At 38.6% G+C, this 25,466-nt stretch overlaps 1 protein-coding gene and 1 long non-coding RNA gene across 2 annotated transcripts in view; both read right to left on the reverse strand.

Moving 5' to 3' along the window:
* Positions 1-25,466, reverse strand: part of LOC109430601 (triple functional domain protein) — a gene marked incomplete in the record, with an annotated part of 231,873 nt that overhangs the window by 18,436 nt on the left and 187,971 nt on the right.
* Positions 312-20,904, reverse strand: LOC134288174 (uncharacterized). The gene is made up of 2 exons (XR_009997790.1): positions 20,513-20,904; positions 312-387 (listed from the first exon to the last, which is right to left on the reverse strand). It is a non-coding gene; the product is annotated as an uncharacterized LOC134288174 (long non-coding RNA).

Here is a 25,466-nt window from a genome sequence, read left to right on the forward strand (position 1 = left end):
TTGATTTCTTCACACCTTTCCTCAGAACGTGCAGGAGTGCAGCAGAAGCTTTCCGACAGAACAGTCAACCAGGCCTATAACAGGTAGGTATGAAAGAACTTCTCCCTTTTGAACCGTGCGCCGGAAGAGTTCATTATCGAGTTATCGACGCTTCGATAAAATAACAACATGTCCACATGAAGAGGGCACTCATTTTGCGGAAGTTTTAGCAAATTGTATGGTTCTAATTTATGAGACGAAATGAACTGAGTTTTGAACGATGTGAACTTGGTTTTCTTGTTGTTTTGTTCCAAAAAATTGAATCTACTTACCCACTGAAGCCCTTCCGTTTGTTGACTGGAGATGTATGTTGATTTGGCAAAATGCAGTCATTCTCTTGGGGTACTTCTGAAAAGATAAACAAACAAAACATACCATTAGATAAGTTGGCATTCGAATTCGATCCCACTTGTATGCACCAGAATGATGGTGCTCAATGCACCAATAAACAAGCCGCAAACGTCGACCTATAGTAGACAGCAGACTATTAAAAGCCATTCCGAAACTAGATGGGCAGAAATAAAGTACATACTACTGGCGACCTTCAATTGGTTTGCTTGATTTATCGTGGCCATAAAACTAGCAAACGATGGCCATTTGATGGCATTTTCATTGACCAAACCCCCACTCATATGATGTGTGGTGTATGCAAAGCCGAACAGCTTCCACATCTTATTTGAACGAATCTGAGCGGCTATAGAACTCGCGTAATCCATCGTCACCACAGCAGCACCATCCAACAGTCAGTCGTTCTTGGCTAAGCTGCCTGAAATCAAATGCAATTTATCAATCATATTCAATTCTAGCTAAATTGTGTGTATACGATCGCTCGTAATGGCATAGTACATTGAAATGAAGTCGACACCATGTGTGAGCATTATCTAGCCAACTAGGTACTGGTAGATTGGAGTCTGAAGGCGGTAAGAGCCATTATACCATGGATATATCGTGCCTATCCCCCGCAAAGCAGTTTGTCATTCAGAGCTGAAGGCCAAAATAACGATCATAGCGCGATTTAGAAACGGGTTTAACCCGGGAGCGGTCGCGTCGTGTACTGAGTACACGCACCATGAAAAATGCTCGCATGTGGTACACAGCGTGAGCGGGGCGTCGCTGCAGGTAATCAAAGACGCGACTGCTCGAAGGTTAATATTCCAAAAGAAGCTTATGTGTATGAGAATGATGGACGAATTATGCTGTATATTCATCAGTCGGTTGAAGCTTACTAAGGAAAAATATTTGGAAAAGTTTTTGTGCGCCGTTAATCTTTACGTACCCGACCCCCGAAATGTCATTTTCAAAACGCTGGCATTTCGTCAATTTTCATTTGATTTTTTTGAAGTCGCCCTCAATCGATCATAAATTGATCGGCGTTAAGTTAGACCGGACCATCTGTTTTTCAATGATTTCGAGAAAATGTCCTGCAAGCACTTGAAATATCAAATCTCTGGTATTATTTTCAAAAATACTAATATTCTCATTACTTAACACATCTGCATCAAAATAACGTCGAAAAGTTCAGGTTTAACGAATTCCTCAGCTTATCTTTACCTGCCCGAAAAATCGCGTAGTCCACTCTGACTGAACGCCGACCAATTGGTGCTAGTTTTTTAGTGGCCATTATCTGGAACCATTCCGCGTGAAATTCCGGATTGTGTTGGGGTCAGGGGGTTGCCAAAATGACTAAAAGTAATTATTTCGTGTGTTATTGTGTTTCAACCATTTCAACGAAATTTTTGTTGTAAATAGTAAAATACGACTGCGATAACCAGATTTGTATAAGTTGACCCGGGACGCGGGACCTCATTGGGGACACTTCCGGTTTTCAACCTAAACATGCCGTGCGACATATCAATCTTCATGATTTCATGAAGACTGAGTCAGAAACGATAGATTGAAGTCTGTATCAACTAATATGGCCACCCCGGACCATCTAGCACAGAATTCACGGGGGGGGGGACATGTCTGGTTTGCAAGCAAAACATGCCGTGCGAAGTTCATGATTTCGACATAATGAGGCAGAAGAAATTGACTGAAGCATGTATCAACTGATGTGGCCGCTCCAGAACACCTGGCACAGGTTCCGCGGAGCCTATCAAACACAATAACACAAGAAATAATCATTTGGCCATTTGGCAAAATATACCCCTCGCACGCCCCTTGATCCCAGTACAATCTGGAATATCTTCGGAATGGTTCCGGATATGACATGACCACTTCAGTATAATAAACTTGTATCAATTTATGATCGATTGAGGGCGACTTTAAAAAATCGGATAAAAATTGACGAAATGCCAGCATTTTTAAAATGAGTTGTCGGGGGTCGCGTACGTGAAGGTTAACAAGAGGTTTACGATTACAATGTCAGAACATTGATGACGAAAATATAAAAGCTTAGTTTAGCTTAGCCAGACTAACTGTGCATGTCAATGAGTACTCCTCCGTAATTGATCTGAACTGGAATTATTTGAACTTAGACCCACATAAATAAGGGTTTCATAGTAGGCCCGATTTCCACTGATGATGTATTGCTGTGTGCGTTCACGATGGGTGGTATCACATTTCCCGGAATGCCATTTCCCGGAGTGACATTTCCCGGAATGACACATTTCCCGGAACGCCATTTCCCGGAGTGACATTTCCCGGAATGGCACATTATCCGGAATGTCATTTCCCGGAATGACACATTTCGCGGAATGCCATTTCCCGGAGTGACATTTCCCGGAATGGTGCTGGATCATTGAGGCTGAACTATGTTACTTCAGAACGAAAGTGTCAATAGGCCGAATAGGATATTACAGGTCGGATGACTTTTTGGTGGATTGCGTGTTATCTTCTTGGCAGTTGAACTGGTAGTGAATTCAATCATAATCCTCAGCTTTAATTAGCACAAAAATACCACATCTCCTTTTCTTTATAATTGGAAGAGGTTTTTATCAAGCCTTTAATATATAAAATGATGGAATTTGATTTTATCGTGCCCTCATGGTTGTCCGTGAGGGAACTTGATTGGCATATTCTCATCGGACCAACCATTCGGTTGTCCGTGAAGGACTTCGTATGTCGTGCTCTCATCGGACCAACCAGCCGGTTGTCTGTGATAAATCGATGGTGTTTTAGTCGAAAGCCCTTATACCTTCTCATCCAACATAGCAAAATACATACCAAAAAAACAACAAATGCAACCAACCTATCAGCCTGTACTTCATTTTGAAGTAAACTACCACAGCTTCAAAAGGACGGCCACTGGGCAGTCTAATGGAATGGTATTATTATGAAACACATACTGCCTATGATCGCATATCAGTTCCATATTTGCTGGGTTTCCTATTCGTATGACAGTTATGCGATTATAGGCAGCATACACCTCGAAAGAACAGCCTATTTTTAAAAGAAGGAAAAATCTCTGATGGGAAAGTTAGTAGAGTGGCGTCAATAGTACAGTATAGCAGCCGAGTTGAATGGCTTGATTATCATAAATGCATATACATACTACTAACTCTCTCATCAGAGATTTTTCCTTCTTTTAAAAATAGGCTGTTCTTTCGAAGTATATGTATACAACATTAGCAATTCATTTTTTTTTTTTTTTATTTTTTTTTTATCTGTATTAACGAGATTTTTATCCTTATGCTAGTTCATCTCGGGACCCACGCTTTACTTCCCTTCCGAAGGAAGAACCCACATTTTTTTGTGTGAGTTTGTCGGGAGTGGGATTCGATCCCAGGTCCTCGGCGTGATAGTCAAGTGTTCTAACCATCACACCAGGTCCGCTCCACAGCAATTCATTTAATTAGGATGCAATGATACTGTAATATTGACCACATCACAAACTCTCCCATCAGATATTTTTCCTTCTTTTGAAAATAGGCTGTTCTTTCAAGGTGCACATACCTCGAGCACATATCAAAATCAAACTATTCGACTAGGCTGCCCAATGTCCGTCCTTAGAAGCCATTAAGCCATTCAATTCAAAAACCTAGCACGCTAGCTCCCTAATGACTTGATACTTCATTTCTCGAAATTAGTAATTCTGGGAAATGTCACTCCGGCAAATGGCATTCCGGGAAATGGCTTTCCGGGAAAATGATCATTCCGGGAAGTGGCATTCCTGGAAAATTATCATTCCGGGAAATGTGTCATTCCGAGAAATGTCATTCCGGGGAATGTCACTCCGGGAAATGGCATTCCGGGAAGTGGCATTCCGGGAAGTGGCATTCCGGGAAGTGGCATTCCGGGAAATGTGATACCACCTCACGATGCAATCGGTGCCCAAATGCGCTTCAAACGCGGTAACACAGTGTTACCAAAGGCAACTTAGCAACAATAGTCAAAACCACCGCCAACCTATAGGATTCAAACGCTCCCGCTGACATCGGGTTACTTGTTAGAAAATCTTACCGCATTTAGTGCTCTCGTATTTGATATTTGCATCTGGAATGCACACAGCAATACTTTCGTATTTCATGGCTGATGTTGTCTATCGTTAATAAGGATCCGAGGTAGAGGAAATCTTCCACGACCTCCTACGTGTCCCCGTCTATCGTAACACTGCTGTCTAGACTTGCCCTTTCGTTGCGGTTACCCGTTTTTTATGCGTCCACCATCAGTCCAACCTTTGTTGCTTCACGTTCCAGGTGGGTGTACAGTTCTGCCACCATTCCAAATGTTCTAGCAATACATAATAGCCATGTCATCCACAAAACAGCCAAATTGGTCGGATTCGTTGAAATCATGCCCGGGCTGTTGAGCCCGACTCATCGCATAAGACTTTCCAGGGGGATATTGAAGAACAGGTATAACCGGCGTCATTTTGGTCTCTAGTTAGCCTAGTGGGTTCGATTCCCGTTCCAGCCGAGAAAATTTTCTCGACTCCGTGGGAATGTATCATTGTGCTTGCCTCAAAATATACAAATTCATGCATACCATGCAAAAAAAGTCATTCAATTAATAACTGTGGAAGTGCTCAAAGAACACTAAGTTGAAGAGAGGCAGGTCTAGGATTATATTAACAAAAATTGTAGTTGCATAGTTTTTTTTTTGAGTACCATCAGGGATATAAAGCGGGATCAATCAATACTCCTACAAGCAATTTACCAAGAATCTTATGGAGTTTTACCTAGAGTTTGGAAGAAATCACCCATATACCTGCCCTTTAAAATTGCTAGGAAACTTGACGTTTTATGTTAACGTGTCGGACGGGCTCAATTCGAATTCATTCTACTTGAATGAATCCTTTGTTAAAGTGATGGCGTTGCCTAGGAACACGAAGTTTTCAGCTAACCCTAATCGACACTTATGTAAACATTTAATGTTACGGGCATGTGCACTCTCAAATCTCAATTTTCAATCAAATGAGCTCAATCTTTGGGATTGTGAGGAGGAATAGAATTTGGTTATAAATCATATAAGCACCGTGTAGTAAAATCGATTTCTTGAACCACCCTAATGGAGGCGCATGGTCGTTCTCGTTAATAATTCCATGAAGATAATAATTTTTAGATTTTTTATGTCCACTATCAACAACGACGGTCGCGATAAGACCACGCTGCCGCTCACTTTACGTCAACTGCAATTTATCCGCGAGAGTTTGTCCTGAATGTGGAATCATTGAAAATAGTAACTTGTTAATAATATTCCAAGCAAATAAATACATATTTCAAATGCTTTTGAATGACAGAAAAGACTGCTGAACATGTACCTAGATGCGGTAGCCAGCTACACGCGCCACCGCCGCTGACCTGAATTTGACGAAGAATTCACATAAAAGGATAAATCACACTTGTATCATCCTCCACAAACACGACACCACGTAGGTACAATGAACCACACGAGTGCACAGTGGAACACCTAGTACATCAAAACTGATCAAAATTATTTTGACGTATTTTCGCAACCCAAATACAACCCAAATTAGTAATGAAACGTATTTCATGGTTTTCAATGAATTTTATAACAATAAATTCACCTAGCAGTGAGAAACAACCAATCTAACTGACTTCAACAAGATTTTTTTTAATAATAATACCACCATTCCATAGAAAATTGATATAGTGTGTCTCCGAACATCGTGATACTTGGTGGTTTTGTAGTTTATCGAAAATAATCAGACCCGTATTTTTTTATTTCATCATTAGGGTGACCAATTTTATGATTGTAAAAATCAAGATTTTTCGAAACAGAAATTTTTCAAAAAATCACAGCTTTTGAACCAGTTGGCCGATTTTAAACTTCTTTTTTTTTGCTTGAAAGCTGCTGAATTCTAGTTTTCAGCAAAAATACGTTCAGAGGGCACAATAGTGATTTTGGGCAAATAATATCATATAATAATATAATTTTCACGATTTTTGCAAAGTGTTGCAACTTTTGAAATCGGAAACATCCGGAAGGTTTTCTTTCTGCATTTGAAAGAGGAACAATAGTTTTATCATACACTAAAAGCAGATTTTCCGGAAACAGCCGGAAAATTAACTTATTTCATTTTGAATGTACGGTAAAGAATTCCATAAATTTTTTTTTTTCAATATTTTCATATATTGCATGAAAATTCAACGTCAATTTATTTGGGTTTCTAATTAACAGAACAACAACATTAGCCTTCTTTAACAAACTGCATCGTTGAATTGATTGACTATCAATTTTATTCACTTTGTACGGTCAAAACTTGCACGCGCTGTGAGTTATATCAAAGATAACGGCTAAACTTCAGCTTCACTTAACCTCTTCTGATAAGCGTAAACAAAACATTTGTACACTGTTTAGCCGTCAAACGATTACACGATAGCTACACCTGGCAAAAACACAACGGAAAACCCAATTACTTCATTTTGAATTTTTCCACTTATGATCAGGTTTTGTTATGATTTACTCCAATGTGGAGTGTAGTGGACAAAAATGGGAAACCCTGCATTGGCGTCGTGTGTCCGCAGCGCTCCGACCATCGCGTGGTGTCTCGTTTGTTCGTTAGGAAGGTACGTTGTTGTTGGTGAATCATGTTGACCGTGAGTTTTCAGAGGCATGTCACAAAGCAGAGCGCCATCGTCGCTGGCCGAGGCAAATGGTCTGGTCATTTTTTATTCAAACGCGTGTGGATCGCATACCTTCCTGCTATATGAGATAGTAACTCATCCGGTTAAATCTATCCGTTGTTTGGTGTGGTTGATGAGGGTTTCGTTAGTTACCTATTCAAACGAAGAAAGTCACCACCGGTTGGGACAAAAACTTTGATTTGATTCGCTGGTGGAGTATGCACACTGGTCGAGTTATGGCAGAAGGAGATTTAATAAGTTCATCAAATTGATCGATTTAATGTAGGGTGTTAGCCATAAGCCCGAAGCGGCAAACGTACAAGCTGGGAGGCAAGCTCTGTCCTGGTAGAGACGTAACATTATTATTATTATTATTATTATTATTATTATTATTATTATATAAATACTAGCTGTTCCGGCAAACATCGTAATGACTGCCTACTGTATTTTATGACATCCAGTTCCATAGAAAAGTGCCTCTCACAACGGAATTTCTTATTGCCCAGTTTTTCTTGCCTTCCCGGGCACTTTTTCCAATTATTTTTTCACACAAACACGTCGGAACCCTGCACAAATGCAACAGTGAAATAATTAAGTATATCCGTTGTTCCTGAAGACGAATTGAACCGTGCAAAAAATATGCTGATCGCTTCATCCGTTTTAGACTTATATCATGACTACAAAGGGAAAGCAAACACATTTTTATATAGAAGATTTATTTACTTCTTCTCGAAACTTTCAATAAATGTTACAGAAAGGAGATGTCAAAAGTACCGATTAAATTTTGGCGATACGTAATAAACAGACGCCGCCTGCTCCACTGTGCCATAATGGCGCCTAGCGCACCTTTGAGAAAGCTAATAATATGCAAACATTCATTAAATTTGTCAACTAACAAAACCCTCTTCCAAGCCGCCTCCGCGAAAACGGAACTCAGGCAAAGGGGTTCACTGTACCACGCGGATGTGTCAAACATATTTTTAAAACAACAGCATTTTCTACGTTTTGCGTCCGCCCGTTCTGGTTCACTCGCAAACTAAACGAAGCATAGAGACATACAGAAACTCTTCCTCCAAAGAGCACCCATTCATACTATTTAGTCCGACCAAGTCGACACGGTCGTCGTTCGCATCTAGACATTGCAGGCACACTAAATATTTATCAAATGCGCTAATATGTAAGCCAAACAAAGATTTATATTTACATCTTCTTTCGTTTCACTTTCGGTCATCGTCAGTGCCGCATAATAAAACGCGTCAATGTATCGATATTATGCTTGGAAGCGAATATAGCATACCACACAGTTGTCATCGACTCGCTGTAATATCGAAGCGATCTGTCACCGACCGACCCGCGTACGATCGAACCCTCACGGGGCAACTGTTCCAAAATTAACACCTTCCTTTCAACGGTATTAAACTGTGGATAGACGGATGGACTAGATTCTAGACCAGAAGGTAGCGTAGCGCGTTTCGCAACAGTTTCTATCGATAAATTATTAAAATAATCTGGGGGAAGGAGATTTAACAGATATACTTCGATGTATAGGCAAAATTCATGTGACAACACTTAGGGAAGACTAAGGAGATTTGATGTTTCTGTTCTTGTTCTCAGTATTTTCTCGGAACTTAAAATATTACGCGTTGCAAGAAAAATTTGGATTCCTGGGAAATTTAAAAGCCTTCGAAGGGATATTTTCCTGGACAACCGGCATAGATACCTATGCCCAAAAAGTATTGTTTTGCCTTGTGACAGATTCATAACTGGATAACCATGGGTGTACTGGTAATGAAAACCCATAAAAACCTAAAATTTACCGAGCGCAAATGCTAGAAATCATGGGGTTTGGGTAACGAACCTATGCTACACAATGCGTAAAGGCAATATTGTTGCTGGCGGACAAGTCTTGTAACTAGTTCAGTAGTTTAGAGATGGAGTCGAGTCGATTGCCATACGAATCTTTACACTTCACCGGGCCAGCACCGAGTCGAGCCCCGGCCGGAGTCAGAACATGGATTTTTTTTTTCATCCACATTATGGAGTGTTTCTCTCACAACGTCCTGCAGTGAACGGGCTCCTAAATAACTTCATAATAACGTTGGGACGAAATAGGTGACCGGGGCCAGGTTAGGGCTCGATCCGGTCCCGGCTTGGTGTAATGAGAAGATCCCTTCATCTATTTCTTCTTCTTCTTCTTCTTTTTTTCTGGCCAACTAGCACCGTTCGGCGCCAGTTGTGTTTTACGTCGGCTGGGTCCAGGAGCTAAGCCTTAAATTCCGACGCCCCAGGGAGACAGCCACCACACCTGAGGACCCTACATATCGAACCCATCAACACATGGGCCGGGACCTACGGCTTTACTTCCTATCCGAGGGAAGACGTGATCACGGATTTTATGTCTCAGAAAATCCCATCGGCGTCGACGGGAATTGAACTCCGACCGACTGGGGTGAGAGGCAACCACGCTTACCACTACACCACCGACGCCGACTTCATCTATTTCAATGAGTCAACACTATCATGTAACAGTGACAGTGAAAATTTTATCATGAGATTTATTTACCAAACAACCGATTAATAAACGCATACTATGACCGTTTTCTCCTACGCGGTGATAGCCCCCTGCGCGTAATTTCCGCACCAGAATCCAAATTTTTAAATTTCCGCATAATAGCTATCTTTTAGAATATTTTTTTTCAAAACTACATCTAAACGAAATACTTCACAAGTGCTTTAGATTGCGCAATGCATTTTTTTATGGGCTGATTGTTTATATTCAATCCTTAAATCTGTTGAACTATGGGGCACTGCATTGTTTAGATTTTGTATGGGATTTTGACGTTTCTTGGCCTTGTTGTTTACAAAATTTCTGTAAGAGTAAAAGAGAAGGAGAGAATTTCATGCAGTGGCCTATAACAAAAAATCTAAATAGGGTATTGGTTCCCTTATTAAGCATGTGGCTCCCATTTTTATCATACGAAAAACAAAGGATTGAAGCGCTGTTTGTTTTGTTTCTTATTTTTGTATTTTTTTGTTACAAGTGAGCACCCATGAAAACAAAAAGAATGGAATCAATCGGTGACGTAATCGCCTGTTCTCGAATATTCTGTTATAATCAACGCACCCCCGGGCCGTGGCCAATATGCGTTGATCAAAATTTTGAAAAATTGTCAAAAATTCAAAATCCGTTTGCAATGAAATCTTCAACAACTCTTCTTGTATGCTAAGCGAATGGTAAAAAAAATTTAGACCAAAATATGATTGATGGTACGCTATGAAGCCAGTATATATTCCCAATTGACTGTTATGCGATTACATCCGTTAATATTTGACAATGAGACAAAATCTAGACGAACATTTGAAAAGGGCCTATCTGCTTTTTGTAAACAAACATGTTTCTGTCTCTGTAGGGCCCATCTAAGAAGCGGTAGCCACTAGACCACCAAGCCCGTCAAAATTCAAAATTTTTGTTTGGCAGAACATACAAAAACATATTTTTGCAATTACGTGCCATAAGATTGCACTTTTCAATTGCCGGAACTGTGCAGAAATGGCCTACTTTTCTTGACTAGCTCAAAAGTGCCGTAAAGTAATACTTTTCGGCACCTTAACAATGGTACACTTTTCACAAGTTTCTTCAAGCACTAATGTTTGTTTGTTTGTTTATTTATTAACGACCCTTTAATCAAAAATGATCATTCGGGTCGGAATGCGAGTTCATTAAATTAAATCTAAATCTAAACACAAAAAATAATGTTCTTCCGTGTTAATTTGTCTATTCAATGGCTGGTCCTGTGTCTGTTCGGCAGATCGAACCTGAATAGAAGCGATTCTAATTCTGATTTGATCAGCCAAACAGACGTAGAGTTAGAAGCAGCAGCACAAAAAAACGCTCGTTGACGACGCGACTCCGAGTAGTTGTGACACTTATTGACATAGCCTACCTGATTGAGAAAAATGGACTTTCACGCATGGATGCTCGCGCGTGGTTTTAGCTGAGACCTGTCTGAGCACTTGAGCAGTTAGAAATGATGTACTAAGGGTATTTTTCATAATTGCAAAAAATGTTGTATGCAACGCGTTGCAAAACTCGATTTTTCAGCACTTGTCGTATTTATCCAACTCGGCAAGCCTCGTTAGATAAATGTACGACTCGTGCTGAAAAAATCATCATTTTGCAACTTGTTGCATAAATAACTATTTGCATCCAGCCAGAGTAAACTGTAAACCATTCGATAGAATCAGCGAAATATTTTAGTTTTGATTCAGGTGATGAACATTTCAAGTTCTCCTCATCGCCATCAGATTTATAACTTCTAACCGACTCATAGTAACAATCTGTGAGAGAATTGAACACATAATTGGAAATACGGGTGTTGGAGGACGCTGATCGTCATTTTTCCAAATCACATTCAGTCAGACCTAACCAAATCCACTGCATAAATTGATTCTAAAAATTTATTCTCAACAATACAAAAATCAACTGGTTTTGAATACCTGCATTATATCGGTACACCTCATACTGATAGTTTAACACAAGAGCCGTCATTGAACAAGAAGGCTAATTAGAATAATAAAGCTTGAACAAAAAAAATCACACTTGGTTCGCTTTGGCTGATCGAAATATGACGTTTTCACGAAAACCATCCTTGAGAAAAATGTTTAGAACTTGATTCAGACTTAACGACTGACCTTCAGCTAGGTAATATGCCCTAGAAGTAACGCGCTTGGTTATCACTCAGATGATCCAAGTTCGAATCTCTTTCATAATTTTGAAAACTTGTTTGTACTTAGCGCACTTTGGCAGAACATTTTCATGGTTTTCTTCGACCAGCATAAATTTGAAGTACACAAATTGCTCCACTGTCACATCTCGGGACCTCAGGGCATGCAAGGACATCATTTGACATAATTACTTTTGCTCTATATCTGCACAAGCACCGCTTATGAAAAAAGCATGAGTGGGAAGGGCTGGGCTGGGGCCTGGGAGGGCTTCTGCCGTTCATATTTCAAACTGTTTTGAAACCTCCGTGCTACCATACTATACGCGGCCTCTCTGATTCATGTAAGGGATTGTGAGTGATATCGATTTCAACTTGATAGACAATGAAAAATCGAGTTCACAATCCAACTGGTTTTATCTGAAACAATAAAACACATTCAGCCATACTGAACCATAATGTTTTTGATCAGCAAGAGTGAACTGAGTGCAAAGTACCGAGGAATAAAATGTAATTAGATCAATAAATTTAAATAATTTACATGTATTCTTCATCTCTGATGGTCAATGAAGGCTTGTAAGTTACGTGTGTGCGGAAAAGTTTCAAATAATCTTCGCTGTTGTTTATTTGTGAGTGGTTGAACTATAAGCTTAAATATCTCGGAATAAACTTTTTGACGCTTAGTTCGGTTTAGCAGAACCCCGGCCATTTTATAGAACAAACTTGTTAAGTGCATTTAGGTGGATGAAATTACTGATAATAGGACGCAATCAGTGAAGTACTAGATTGAAAGTAGTGAGCTGGATTTTTGTATGGTGAGATGATTAGTTCTCCATTTCTGCGATAAAATGGTGCAAACAGCGTGGGTTATATGGTTTCTTGCCTAATTTAATGCTGTTTGAGTAAAAGTTTGGGTAACTGTGTTGTTGAAGTTGCAAGAAATAAATAATACAACAACACAGTTACCCAAACTTTTGCTCAAATAGCATCAAATTAGTCAAGAAATCATATAACCCACGCTGTTTGTATCATTTCATTACAGAAATGGAGAACTGATCATCTCACCATACAAAAATCCAGCTCACTACTTTCAATCTAGTACTTCACTGATTGCTTCCTATTCGGAGGTGATCCCCGGTATTAACTCAATATTGCCAAAAACTGCAAATGTTACAAATATGCAGTTATGGGCAGTGCACTGCCGTGAGTCGCAAGTCAGTCCCATCAGCATTTTCGGCAAAAATGAGTTAATGGCCATTTTCGGTCTTTCTTCGGATGATCTTTCAGCTGCATGAATAAAAATATATACAGAGTTTGTTCAGTAAAATTGAAAACAACACCAAATCAGATTGTCCTATAATGAAAAGTAATCGCAAGTCAGTCCCACTACGAACTAGTGTACCCTCCGGTACAAAACCTAACATTGTTCTAGCTAGTTTTATATTTTTCACTGTTACGTTTTCATATTTGAAGCAATGTGTGAAAGTTTCATGATGACCGCGTAAGTTTTTATTTCATGGCGATTTTTTGAAGTTTCACATAGAAATCGAAGTTGAAAACTTCAGAGTCTATTTTCTCAATGCCTACTTTTTACAGTTGGGACTGACTTGCGATTCACGGCAGGCAGTTATCGAAAATATGTACCAAGAAAACTCTGAAATCGTGATAATCACCCTCTAACGACAATGTTTCCTATTTCTTGAAAGTCAAACTAGAGAGCACGCAGTAATTATTGAACGCAAAATACTGAATGGCCACAGAAAAAGGTAGATACTAACTTAGCTTTCCTGCAAAGAAACATTGAAACATATTCTTACAAACAGCAGAAGCCAATTACTCGAACGTTGTTGTTTTTTTTTCTGTAGACTAGGTCACAACACTAAAAGACAGGTGGACGTAGTGATGATGACAAGAGCAAAATAAACAGGAATACGTTGCCCCGGATCCATTTGTACACGACAAGCTAGAGAGGTAACGAAAACACAGGCATGCTTAGTGGCGGTTGATACCAGTGAAACTAATAGGGAGCGACAACATCACGGTCATACTTTTAAGGCAGGTGTTGTACGTAAACACATTCTAGAGGCGTTGAAATTATGAAGCTTACAGAATCATTCTCATGTAAACGTTCCAAGTCATTGTCAACTGACCATTTTTCATTCGTATATTGTGTGGCAGGCGACGCAAGAACATTATATGCCTTAGAAAGTAGATACAGGGGGTGGCCAAAATGTTTGGGATAGGCAACTTTTTTTTTCTCTCACAAGAAAGTTCAAACTTTTCATACAGTGCATCAAAAATTATCAAATTTTGACTGTTTGTGTATCATTGGTACAATTTTAGGCTCGATTGGTCAATCTTTCGCGAAGCTGGAACTGTTCTCGTAAAACACTATTTTTTAGACTACCAATTTTTGAACTGTCATATCTCCGAAACCAGTAAACCGAATTGAATGAAATTGTGAACGTTCATCAACAATATATTGATACTTTAAAATGTAATATTTTCTCACAGCGGATAAAGTTATACAGTATGCGGCAGGAAAAAATGCGAAAGTGTTTTTCAACTTCAAACCTCATTTTCGTCCATTTGACATTAAACAATCCATGTTTCAACGTTCCATGATCTATAATAGGCTAGTTTTCTGAAAAGTTAATTAAAAATTTTCCCATTTTGGTCACTAACCTTTACAGGGTGGCGCCTGAAGATAAAGACAACCAGAATTTTCAAACCGCAGAAAATCGCACAGGTCGCTAAATTTCGCATCTGATAAAACAAAATTTTTGATTTTCTCTACAATATCATTAAATATATGTACTTATCTCATCTGGTATGTGAAACTACATGGCTCTGGATCAGTGTGGTCTGGTTGTTCATCGAATTTGAGCTAATTTTGTTACTGTTATAGTCATTTTGTTTAATGACCATTGGGCGCGCAGTTTATTGATATCCGCTTATTAGGCCTACATTATCACATGTTAAACATCAAATATGTTCATTTTTATTTTTCAGTGCTTGAATATAGACATTGACTGATACACTGTCATGAAAAAATAGTAATACATATCCCATATTTAGCGTGTAATAGTGCCTTGAACTTTTCGCATTTTTTCCTGCCGCACCCTGTAGCGTTATAACATGTTCACGCATATAAAGGAAAAAAGGTTAAATTTACAATATCACACAAAAATTACTAAATGTGTTCTTTTTTCAACCCAAATAGGCTCTAATATATCTAATTATAGATATCTTGAGAACAAAAATAAAAAATCTTTGGATATCAGAACTAAAATTTAATGACATTGCACAGTGGTCCACGAACCAGATTTACGAGGAAAGATGCATTCAACGCCTTCAAATGAGTTTTTAGGCAAATATGGTCTTCTACAAAGTTGTCCTTATTATTATTATTATTATTATTAGTAATAAGGCCCTCTTTAAAATGTGAACAAAAATTAGGGTTGTCCATATTTTCAAAAAAAAAATGGTAACCAAACTTTTTTATTTGCAAGAATAATTGTATACATTCTTCGGCAAAGTTGTAGATCTATCAATTTGGAGCAAGTTCGCCAAAGACACTTTTTATGTAGCTTTAAAATTGACAGATCTAGAGGTACATCTAGATCTACATCTCTCCGGCCAGGTTAGGGTAAAGGCACCAAATATCGACTCGGGATAAGTTGGCAAAGAAATAGTGGGAAAGGAAACCACTTCTTGTGAGTATTTAGTTTAAGTTAGTTTAGGAATTTATAATAATTCGTTGAATAAATTTCAGTTTTAAGCGTTGCTGAAAACCAATCGGCTGCTTTAAAAATTGCGATTTTCCTTCGGGAACACTTAGGGTGGTTCAAAATAATCCGGTTTTCTGGCGTTAACTTTTTCAGTTTTGATTTTTCATCAAAGTCGCCTAAGAAACACTTGTAGAGCATTTGAAGACGCGTCGTTTCATGCGCTGAGATGGTCGTTATCTCTTTTGGTTTAAAAGTTACAGGACTTTTTCTTAAAAAAAATCATAGTTTTTTTAAAAAGGGTTTATGATGGGTTGGGGCAAACATAAAAAATATGTTTTGCCCGCATTCAAAAGAAGAAATGTTGTTATAAAACATATCAAAAAAATAGAGGTGTGTTATTTTTGTAACTCAAGTGAAAAATACTGGAAAAGTGCCTATTTTGTAACCAGCGGTTACAATTTTTATTTGTCGGCTCCACCGCAATTTGATATTCCCTCTTCCCAAAAGAATAACACGCCCTTTAAACAAATAGACCTCCTACTAACACTAAATGGGTCAGTGGCTGCACACAGTGGCTTGATGTGTGTAGTGATCGCTGCTCCACTCACAACACACCTTCAGTTTGTATGTGTACTTTTTTAGCATTGTAAACTACTCTCCGTGACGGGGTAACGCATAAATCCCGCCCGGATTTGTACTACTTGCTCGTAGATGGAACCCCAAGGCGATTATGGCAAACCACCATGTTAGGAGCATAAATGTCAAAAATCGTTCGTAAATTTTATTCACGAACGATTCTCGGCAGAACTTCGGCTCCCTCGAGAATTTTCAATTTTGATAAAAAGGTCTTCGCGACCAGGAAAAATCTCTTTTCCCTGGAAATCTTGAAAGTTTAAGAAGTGCGCGATAATCGAGTTAATTGTTTTAATACAAAAAGTTGTAAGAAGAAGAATAATGAAGTGGAAGTGTTAATTATTAAGGTTATTGTTTCTTTGTTTTAGGTGGCAATTGTTAGTAGAACAATTAGTTTTGTTAGTAAGAATCAAAAGCAGTTAGTAGTGTTAAAAGTGTATGCTAAGGTTAGTAGTTGAAAGCGATTAATTGTTCTAAAGCTAATTATGTGAACAAATTGTAGATTTTGCCAAAAAAAAGCGTATAAGAAGTGAAAACTGCCAACGTGAAGGTTTTAGAAGAAGAAAAAGGTAAATGTTAAAAGTTTCGTTAATTGTACTGTTAAATAAGTGTTAATGTGAAAATTTGTTAGAGGCCTAAGAGTTATGACGTCACGGGGTATTAATTGAAAGGGCAGGTCCACAAAGCGGGCCTTCTTCTGTCTTTTGTGCAGTTTCTTGGCAAACGACGAACCGGAAGCAACGAAAGTGGAGACAGTGTACTCGGAAGTGGACAGGACCTAAGCGCATCCAGGTCGAGAACAGCACCATTCGCCCTTTTGCTGTTGGGGAAAAATCGATACCAGCCCTGGTGGCCGTCGAATGCCACCGTCGCCATCTTCCAAGCCACCAAACTTCCATTGTAGTTCTCTGCTACCACCTGTGTCGCCAACCCTGCACGTGACCGGTTCCTAGTGGTGAATCCGGTACCCGAACACCATCTGCTGCCTCTACGCCGGAAAGCCGGCCCCGCAGCGAGAAAGTAATCGCCGTTGATCACCATCCAGCGGCCAAAGCAACCATCCATCGGTCCGTTACCGCCGAGCGTTGTGAACGTCGGCAACCGGCCGGCCAGCCCGAAGTCATATCCTCCAAGCCCCGCATGTCACCGTAACCGCCACCAGCCCTGTCAGGATCGCGATCCGAACGCCGAAACACGCAAGTACCCCGCATGACGTCATGAATAAATTGTAACACTATTATGAAAATTTGGCCTCAGTAGCTATTTGTTCAAAGAGCATAGCCCTGGTGATTGATATTTCCACTCCTTTTCGTATCTCCGCTTTGTCGGGTTCAGAAAGGAACCAAATTGCTTCCACTTTCGGATTTCCAAAACTTATTTTGAATTTGAAATTTCTCGGTGTTGAACTTCCGTTTAATCGACGAAAGGTGAAGTCAGTGGGCAGTGGTTCAATTCGAGCAGTTTCTGCTTATGGTGAGTACCTTTCAGCTGTGTGTGTGTTGCGTGTACAAGCCGATAAACGACCCTGTGATCCCTTTAACCCTGAGCTGGCGAGTAACAATTTTTTCTAGAAAATCATCAATATCTTTTGAACGGAATGACATAGCAACATTATCAGCACACGAAAATGTGCGTTTCTGGAAGCTCTAAAGGTATTCTTGGGCGACTTTGACGAGAATTTTGAAACAAAAACGATAAAGCAATAAAACGATTTGTTCTAGCATCACCCTATGAAAATTATGGGAAAATGCTCTAGATCGGTCAATTTCAAAGCTACATAAAAAGTGTATTCAGCAAACTTGCTCAAAATTGATAGATCTATAATTATCCCGAAGAATGTATATAGTTATTCTTGCAAATAAAAAAGTTTGGTTCCCAATTTCTTTGAAAATATGGACCACCCTAATTTTCATGTATATTGAAAAGAGGGCCTTATTTTTAGGAACAACTTTGTAGAAGACCATTTTAATCTAGAAAATCATTTGAAGGCGCTAAATACATCTTTCATCGTAAATCTGTTTCGTAGACCATTGTGCATTGATGTAAAAAAAATCATTTTTTCGGGAAAGTTCCAAAAAGTGATTATCCATAACTTTTTTAAACGTTCAAAAAGTACCTATGTTTCAATAACTTGTGAAGCAATAACATATTGTTGCTAAACGTTCAAAATTTTATTCAATTCGGTTCACTGGTTTCTGAGATATGACAGTTCAAAAATAAGCTGTCTAAAAAATAGTGTTTTACGAAAACGGTTCAAACTTTGCGAAAAATTAACTAATCAAGCCCAAAATTGTGCCAAAGATGTAGATATTAAAGGTTGACAAACAGTCAAAATTTGAGAATTTTTGATCCACTCAATGTAAAGTTACATGAGAGAAAAAAATGTTACATGTTACATGAGAGCTATACTACTTTTTTGAACCAAGAACAAGCTTCTTCTTTTCCTTGGCGTAACGTGCCCATTGAGACAAATTCTGCTTCTCAGCAGTGGGTGAAAACTTTTCGTCAAACGAAAAACTCTCCACTGGACTCTCAGCATGGTCATGCTAAGTACCTCTGATTTTACAGCTGAGGCTATGTGGGACTAAGAACATGGTGACTGGGACAGTCAATCTCAGAACTAAAACAGTTTTTCCAATAACTTAAACGCCTGCTAAATGTTCAAAAAGTATGAAAACAGACTTTTTAGAGTCAGCAACCTTATACAAAATTTTATTGATTTCTCCGTGAAATTCCGGCTTTTGACGAGATCAGTGAATTAGATATCGTTCATTTAAGTAGGTTTTAGACAATTATTTTAGTAAATTTTACAAATTGAATATATTCATATATAATATGGAGCGAGATAATAGCAAAGCATTCAAATATATAAAACAACAATCATTAGCTAGGAAAGACCGTGTAATTCCCAAAGCACCAATAATGCACCTCGTTTGCTGATATGGTTAAAACAACCATCAAGTGACGATAAAAGTGAATTATAATCACAGACCTAGGTGCAGAACCCGAAGAAAACAACAGCCCACACAATGGGGAATACTTATCGCCAATTGGAAACGCTTAACCCTGTTTACACTTGGAACGAAGGCGACAATGCAAAAATCTTTTTCGATTTCTTAATAGGAACATCAACAACAACGATAATAGCAGCAGCATCAGCCGGCTTTGGCTACATGGGAAATGGCAGGCTCATTGTGTGTTGTTGGTTGAACGGCGGTTAAATCGGTGCTGTAGAAGGCGTGGCACTAAGCGGCGACGATATTTACCGAGCTTTAGCACCGGCTATATCCGTTCCGTTCTCGGCGCTGCAAAATATCAAACGAATCCACATACGGTTGGATTTAAATTTTCTCAGTTGCCTCAGTAAAGGTCTCATTAGACGTGACAAATACTTGGCCAAACAAGCCCAAAAAATGACCAACACAACGCGAATCACAGCAACCTTGGATAAATGTCGGACTTCAATGACAAATATTCGGCATAATGACAAACAGTCTAAAACTTTTAATTTTTATATGTATAACGTTATTTCAACTGTGATTATTGACTGTGCCATTACCTGAACCAGCGAATGAAATTATCACATAAAATACGCAAAATAAATAACAAATCAGGTGAGCCAATGAACGTTTTTACCAACTTTTGTGGATTTTGAGCTCGAAATTGCTCGTAATTATTGTTGTTTGATTCTTATAAATCGATTCACCGATCTTTTTTAAACTCTCAACCGCTTAACCAAGGGCCGCGACAGGGAATTGAACCCCATGACTATCGACTTATGAAGTGAACGTGTGACCACAACACCACGGGCCCCGGCATGAATATGATTGGAGCATACACGCAGCATTACACAGGGCTTTGATTTTTTTTTGAAACATGAAGCATTGATGTAAAATAGTATATGCGCAGAAAAAAATGTCAGTTAAATGTAAAAGGACGTTTGAGCCATGGAGTTTTTATCCTTATACTAGGTATAAGGAATTCAAAAAGAATTCTAATTCGAAGCGATCCGAAGTCACTTTTTTTAAAGTAGCAGTCAAATTTTGATGAATTGTGGCGATAATCTTATAAAGTAAATCGGAACGCTACTTTTGGGAGTGATGTCATGGCCGTTCAGTGAAAAAGAAAAGCAACTCTAAGTGCAATAACTATTCACGGACGAACGAACGTACAGAACGGCAAGTGACAGTCCATCCATAGTTGTTCCATAGTTGTTCATACATCCTGTACACTATTTCTTCAACGCCTATTCTCCTTCGTCCACACTTGTCTGCAAATTTCGACGGCAAATCACAGCTAAAGTAAAAGCATGTCAACAATAAACACTTACACCACAGTTCCTCCAGCATTGTTTACTCACTTCGCGCACCCTTGGCAGCCTGGTTCAGCATAATTCCTTCACCTGTGGTGACGAAAACGACGCAAAAAGCGACGACACTTGACAGCGATCCCGCCCTTCTAAGCTCCTAAATGATCACCTTGCGGGAATTGATTATTTCCATATGAAGCAATATGCGCCCGTAGCACCGCGTTTCTAAATCTTTTGGTCCACTAAAATTGAAATAAGCCAACTGTTGTTGCCATTCACTAGAGCAGCAGTCGCTCGCAATGAGTACATCATCTGAAGTGCTCTGAAAATGTGTGCACACACTAGACACTGGCCGCTACTGGCTGCAGAGACACTACACCTTTGCTGTCGTGTAGGGGTTCTTTTCCTTCCCCACTTGGCCACTGCTGGCGATACCTATAATAGGCCACTGCATGAAATTCTCTCCTTCTCTTTCACTCTTACAGAAATTTTGTAAACAACAAGGCCAAGAAACGTCAAAATCCCATACAAAATCAAAACAGTGCAGTGCCCTATAGCACACACGCTTTATTTGGACGCCGCACGTCGTTGGAAGACCGAAACCGACTTCAGCTACTTACTACTCATCCCGAAGACTTAGTATACCGGACTGGGGCGCTCGACATAGCCGCCACTTGGTTTACCCAGGTTAGTTAGATCTGCGACACACTGCGGGGCAGAAGTTTTCGGAAGGCTATTTTAGGCATAACTCTCAATAGTCCTGTTCAATTAAGTAGGTCGTTTGTTGAAAAATAGGTAAAAGCAGGATGCAGCAACTTTGACCATGTTCAAACTACTTCATTCAACAAGACTGATGTAAAGTGTGTATCATCTACAAGAATACCAAAAGTTTTGATTATCGGACGCTTACAGTGCCACCTAGCGGTAAAAATCAAAAACATGAGATTTTTGCATATATTTAGCCAAGTTTCCTCATACAAACTTCAAGCTCGTTGAGCGGCCCCTTGGACTTAACCGATTTCGCTCCAATTTTGAACCTAGCTGGGCGTCCAAGTAATTCAGGAGTAGGAGATAAGACTTGGAATTTTTCGAATTTTTGGTTTTCCATATAAGTGTGGGACACTCTAATGTGGAGCTATGTGTGAAGGTTGAATAGACATGAAATCGAAGTAAACTAACGAAATTCATCAAAATTATTACCTCATGCTGTAAAGTATGGACAGTGTGGTGCTTCTGGTTTGACAGATCGAATAATATTAACTCTTTTGGAAGAAATAAATAGTTCGTTAAGCATACCCGTTATTGTATCATACATATAAACAAATTACATATTAGATCTTTCTGTGTTATCTATCTTCTTCCAGGTTTAACCATATTATCATCCCGGATGTTAATCTTATTTTTGAGTATTTTTTTACTGTCCCGGTTAGAATTTTCACCGTTTTGACGTCTCCATTCTTTGAGGCGACAATATTACCAGCCCAGAATTGTTTTTGTTTATTAAAATTTAGATCTATGTAAATATTATTCGAACGAATTGACCTCGGCTTTTTTTTTGCACCGTTGTTTCAGCATGGTCAATATTGAGTGAAAACTAAAGGCACCCACATTGGTTCTTTAACTTTGACGATTGTTGTGTGACTCAAACCGCTGGATGAAAACATTTCAAATTTTGACCACAATATTTCCTATATTTACTGACGCTGCACAGTGGCCGGAGGCCGGACAAAACCTCAAAATTTGATCACAAAATTTCATTGCTTTGATATTTTTCTTTTATTTTAAATACTTCAATTAAGAATAATCCAAATTCTCAAGTAAACTGAATCAAAATTGGATCCAGGGGAATTTTTCAAAGTTAAAAAATTATGTACCGAATAATTTGTTTTTATCATCATAATTTCAAACCATAATTTCAATGCCGCAGTGTATAAAATATAGCTGATATTGAAATCCATGAATGTAATGATTGTTTTGGGATACATTTAACCTTAACATAACAACATTCAATCTTAATCTTAGCTTACATTCGTTGTATTTTAGGACCATTCAAAAAATATAACTTACTTTTTTTGATAATAAATTCAGGTTAAATTAATCTAGTACTTTTTAATGAAACAGTTCGGAACGATCAGGTGTATTGCATCTAATCCCAAATTTTGTCTAGTTTTTGGGGATATACGTCACTATCTGCGCAAAACTGCGCTAAGAACGAATAATTTAAATACTTTTTCTAAACAAATGTTGTAATGGAGACGCATGGTTGTGGAACAGTCGAAAAATTATGAATTTTGTTTTCAAACGAAAATTTCCGTCCAGAACATAAAAGTCATTAGGGGTACTCACTAAACAGATTAAATTGCTGCGTAAGCGTAAGCCATGATTTTCTGCTTATTTGAAATGTTTCATGATTTTGTGGATGAAATAATCAAAGATTGCCTTGGTGATCGTGACGTTCAATCAGTTTAATCAGTTTACGCGGTTAAGTGAATCCCCCTATTGTAGTATATTGATACGTCGCGTTATCACTTTTGTTAGAATCGACTGGGGAGGGATTTTAACCAGTTCATTGTCGCATATCCGATCTCTTGAGACAGCACGTTGGTGTGTACTGTGTTCAACAAGTGCATTTTCGAGCAAATGCAACATAGAGCTTGTTGAATGGTTTATGTGATAGACTGTATTTTTCTCGATAATAATAAAATGATCAGCTATCAAATCTGCAGTTTACCTTTTAATAAGTATAATGATAGAACGGATTTCTTGTAAATTCAAAAAATGATGTAACTTGCATAGGGTAAATGTACCAATAGTGGTGCTATTACCCGGATAAAAACTAACCATAGGGTGTATGGTGAAAACCATTCCTGCACCATACAGTGTACCAGCTACAATAAAGTGTATTGTAATGAAATGGTTCGCTATACTATACATTTACATTGGATTTTTATGTAACAATATATTATACTGTTTTTCTTACGTTTGAACCATTCACTTTTCCGAAACATTATTTTTCCGTGAATTTTTAATTATTTCTGGTGTTCGATTTGAATAGATCGTATGTTTGCTGTGATTCCTATGCAGATTCGACCTATTCAAATCGAACACCAGATTTATTCAGTTTAAGATTTTTTCCGTGCTTTGTTTTGTTGATGTTTGTGACTTTTTTGATGCAAAGGAAAGGAAAGAAAAAAAAGTGAATAACCTTTTGGAATCGATTTTTTCGCCGCTGTTGACACAACCTCGCTGGTGTCGAACACGTTTGTTATGCTCGGTGTCATCGCCGGGGTCATATATGACCCCTCCGGCTCCAAAGGGTTAATGCCAATAACATCTTTAAATCAGTGGTAAACCAGATGTCCTAAGAACTGCAGGTCCAAGCAGGGGTCCAAGAGATATGGCGGGCTCAGGGGCGGGCTAGGTGTGTAGAGTGCGATGAGAGAAATACTAATGCAATGTAGGCCAACCCGGAAAGATGCAGGTAAGATTACCGTAAATCAGTAGGGTAGGTAATCAAAATTTGAACCAAATTGCGGCTTTCTGAAGCAGTGCAAAATTTAAGTGATTTTTTCTCCCACATGGAAATAATTTACTACGGCAAAATCGTATGTACATAAAAGTCAGGGGTATAAGCTTTGTGTTAAATGGTAAAAAGTTTGTATTTGCACCGAATTTCATTGAAATATTTGATTTTTCATCAGCAATGATTTTAATCTTAATTTGAACCATCGTAATCATAATTTGAACCAATTTTAATCTTAATTTGAACTACTGGCGGCAGCAGCTCGAGCAACTCACAAAACAGCCGATTCCATGCTAAACAATGAAAAATCACATGAATCTGCTAATTCTCATACCTATTTTTCATTAGGCAGTGGAATCTCAACTCAAAATGTTCGAAATTCTTTAGAAATTTGGAAACTAAATTTGGATTTTTTCATCCCCCAAGAGTAAACAAAGCAACCACTAGCGCAATCTACAGGCCAACACTAGAAGCTCATCCCCGTTTACTAGTTCAAATTTAGATTACAAATGGTTCAACTTAAGATAACATTCTCCAAGTAAGAATCACTTAAATTTGATAATTCTATGACAAATAATGCGAAATATTATTCGGTTGGTCAATTCTACGATAAATAAGCTTACATTTGACGTGTTCACATATTGCTTGTGATACAATGCATGAGCTGTACGAGTGCACCGAAAATGTGCTTTCTCTTGGGGGAAATGGGTGAAATCACAGTGATTTTTCAATTGCCTGTTTTCCATGACAAAAACGCTTTTTTTAATGCTTTTAAAGTCCATATTATCAGGTTATATTACGGAAAGCTGTTTAACATCTTTTTCGGGACAATATTTGCCTAAAAAGTACGTCGTTTTAATGAATTTTGAAATGGTTCAAATTAAGATTAAAATTTGACTAGTTCAAAGTTTGATTTCTTACCCTAGATGGGTTCAACACTTCAACACTATTCTTTCTGTATTTGCATTTAGGGGAGTTTTCTCCTCTTCTCTCATGTGAACTTGCCTTCGACCACAATCGAATCAAATGCGGTTGACAAACTTTATCTTTGACGTAGAGCCATCTTTAACATATGGACTGGACTGAACACTGAAATGACTTTCAATATAGGTTCATCTGCGGGTTCGCTTTTTAACCTAACTTATATTTGAATCGAACTTGACAGTTATCTCATGAGTTGTTATGTATTTCAAACTTTAGTCAAACTGGTGCCTCAATATTGCAATAACGGTTAAGCACGCTGTAATGATACTTATGTACCTCGTCACCCACTTCATGCAACTACATTAGTGGTCTAATAACACTTAGCGCGCTCGGCATAGTTCCATCATGCCGCTCAAAGTGTTGCCACAAATAATGCGTAGTTTGCGAAACCCGGTTATCTGGCTGGTGGGGAATGGGAGCCTAAGCTTCAACTGTTAATGCAATCAGAGACTACTCAGACTTAGACGTGGGCGATCCTATATATGAAGGGTTATCCAA

This window comes from Aedes albopictus, chromosome 2 (genome assembly GCF_035046485.1).
Source record: "Aedes albopictus strain Foshan chromosome 2, AalbF5, whole genome shotgun sequence".
Classification (NCBI taxonomy): domain Eukaryota; kingdom Metazoa; phylum Arthropoda; class Insecta; order Diptera; family Culicidae; genus Aedes; species Aedes albopictus.